This window comes from Aethalodelphis obliquidens, unplaced genomic scaffold (genome assembly GCF_003676395.1).
Source record: "Aethalodelphis obliquidens isolate GAN/ISIS:26980383/991018 unplaced genomic scaffold, ASM367639v1 scaffold34, whole genome shotgun sequence".
Lineage (NCBI taxonomy): Eukaryota > Metazoa > Chordata > Mammalia > Artiodactyla > Delphinidae > Aethalodelphis > Aethalodelphis obliquidens.
In genome coordinates this window covers 5,407,230-5,410,413 of record NW_020837978.1, presented here as the reverse complement: position 1 = coordinate 5,410,413, position 3,184 = coordinate 5,407,230, and positions in this window count along the sequence as shown.

The following is a 3,184-nucleotide window of genomic DNA, read 5'->3' as shown; positions in this document are numbered from 1 at the left end:
GTCAACCCTTGGAGTATTGCGGGTTACCATAACCAAGGAAGCCACGGTGTGGTGGCCCTGCAGGTCACACCCAGCGGGGGGACATCCTTCACTTGAGCTGTGTGGTGTGGGTAACCTGCAACAATGGAAAGAGTGACTAGTCCATCAGGCTTTGTAAGAAGGATCTAAGGGTGTAATATTTAATTTAGGCTTTGAATTAGTTGGAGAACACCTTGAACTCTTAAAAGTTAGTATTTGTTAGTGATAGTATTTTTCAAGACCTTTTTTTTTTTTTTTTTTCTTTTTTTTTGGTCAGAGATTGTTTTGTTTCTCCCTTTCGTGGCGTGGTTACTGCTAAGAAAATAAAACCTGTCCCAACCCAGAAACTCAGAACTGATTCTCCAGGTTCTCTCACTGGAAAGAATAACAAAAACAAAACCAGTATAATTGACTTCCACCACCAAGGGCACATGCAAGATTGTGCGTGCATACACACACACTCACACAAATTGATAGAGAATCTTGGACCCAATCGTGCAGGAATCAAGCTGGAACCAGACCTACCATATGGATTTACTTTTACTGGAGGTTTCCAAATATTCAATTTTAGAGCAGACCTCGGTACCATATTTTTCAAGAAATCTCTTCTCCCCACAACTTTAAATATAGCCGTGCCAAAGTCAAGCATGATCTCAAAAGAACAAAGCAAGAAAAGTTCATAGATCATCTTTTGGTAAAGTACCAAGGAGGTATCATATGACAGGATCAGTATATCAGGCCAATTTTAAGACTGATGTCTACCCATACTAGGGAAAATAATACTGGAGAAAAATATAATTCTAGAGATCGTAAGAAACAATATGGTGTGCACTTCCCAAATGCCTTTAGATTCGCTTTTTTTAAAAAAAAAAAAAAAAAAAAGGTGGTTAGTTTGTTTGGCCAAAAATGTATTTCAAACAAAAAAATATTTCACAATTTTCTCAACTCACAGACTCCAAATCTGAGAACTATAAGAAATCATAGTAATTACCCAATCCAGTCTCCTCATTGTTAACTGGCCTATCTACACTTAGTTATGTTAAACACTCGTTTGGAATAAGAATAAGCCTATTAAGAGTGCAATATTCAATACAGCACGATTTTGTTTACGTGAAGTTCAAAAACAGGCAAAACTAATCTGTAGTGTTAGAAGTCAGAATATTGGTTCCTTCTGGGAAAGAGGAAGCGGGTAGAGGAGGGCCCTCTGGAGATGCTCTTTCCCTTGATCTGGGTGGTGGTTAGTTAAGTGCATGAGAGTTATGACATGTATAATCAAGCTGTATGTTTATAATTTGTGCATTTTTAGATGTACGTTATACATCAACCTAGAAGTTTATTTCCAATAAAAGATCCCGGGTAACCAAATCGAAGTCAAAAAACAAACAAAAAGATGTCATTTGCTTGTTGATGCAACAGTCAATTTAGAATTACCTTAGCTTTCTACTCACCTTTTTAATTGACGTACAAATTCCCTGTTTTTGGTGCACACTTCTATGAGTGGAACAAACGCATGAAGTCAGACCCCAATTTCAAGATACGGAACGGTTCTCTCACTCCCAAAGGACTCCCCAAGCTGCCCCTTTGTAGTCACCCCTCCCCACACGTTCAACTCCCAGCAGCCACTGATCTGTTCCTATAACTTCTGCATTTTCCAGCATGTCATGTAATTAGAACCACACAAAATGTAGTCTTCTGAGTCTGGTTTCTTTCACTTAGCAAAAAGCGTTTGACATTCATCCACACTGTTACGTGAACCAGTAATTTGCTCCCTATTATTCCATTCTGAGTAATATTCCAGTACTTGGATGTACCATGGTTTGTTTACCCATTCACCAGTCAAAAGACATTTGGGTTGTTTCCCGTCTTGGGCATTCATGGACAAGTTTTTATGTGAACAAAAGTTTCCAGTTCTCTTGGGTCAATACCTAGGAGTGGGATTGCTGGATTATATGGTAAGTATATGTTTAACTTTATAAAAAACTGTCAAATTGTTTTTCCCCAAAGTGCGAATGCAAGCACTTAATATTGTCTTTTTTAAGAAGCCATTCTAATTGGTGAAAAGGTCATCATCACAGAAAATACTTGCCCAAGATTCTGCTAATAGTACACATAGTAAATGTAAAATTTAGGAAGAGATAGTATACATTAAAATAATTCTGCAGGCCAATTGAAAGTATTCTATGTTCTTAAAAATCATGATCTTTTCTATCTGTATTTCTTTAATATTTGATATTGAGTATCTTATATTCATTGGCCATTTGTATTTCTTTCACGGGAATGGCCTGTTTAGGCAATGTGCTCATTTTTATGTTAGTATTTTAAAAGCTAATTTGAAAGAGCACTTTGTGTTTTATGGAAATCAGACTGTCAATTTTGTTGTAAATAAGTTTGTGCTTTCACTTTGTTTATGAAGTTTGCTGCTACAAAAAGATTTCCTTAAGTTTAGAGTCAAACTTATAGAAAGCTCTTTTCCACTCAAAGATTATTTTTAAATCTTCACCAATGTTTTCTATGATCTGTTTCCTTCATTTTCTTCCGTGTAAAATCTATCTAGAATTAATTTGGGGGTGGCAAGGATCTCAACCTACTGAGATTAAATTAAGTAAAAGAAATTAAAATCTGCCAGTAAGGGCTTCCCTGGTGGCGCAGTGGTTGAGAGTCCGCCTGCCGATGCAGGGGACACGGGTTCGTGCCCTGGTCAGGGAAGATCCCACATGCCGTGGAGCGGCTGGTCCCTTGAGCCATGGCCGCTGAGCCTGCGCGTCCGGAGCCTGTGCTCCACAATGGGAGAGGCCACAACAGTGAGAACCCCGCGTACCGCAAAAAAAAAAAAAAAAAAAATCTGCCAGTAAAAGGTGGAAAAAAATTTCTTAAGATTAATAAACTTCTTTCCAGAAGTCATTTTTTTAAATTTAGGTTTCTTAGTCACTTTTGTTTGATGTCCCACTCCAGCTTTATAACCTTTTGAGATTTTTACTTTTTCAGCTTTCATTAGAACTGAATGTGGGGCTTCCCTGGTGGCACAGTGGTTGAGAGTCCGCCTGCCGATATCCCCTCCACTGACGTGAGACACCTCTTTTATTATATAATAAATTCTCATTTGTTCTTGGATTTATTTCTAGATTTCCCCATGAGTTTTCCTAAATCAGTCTATGAAATGGACACT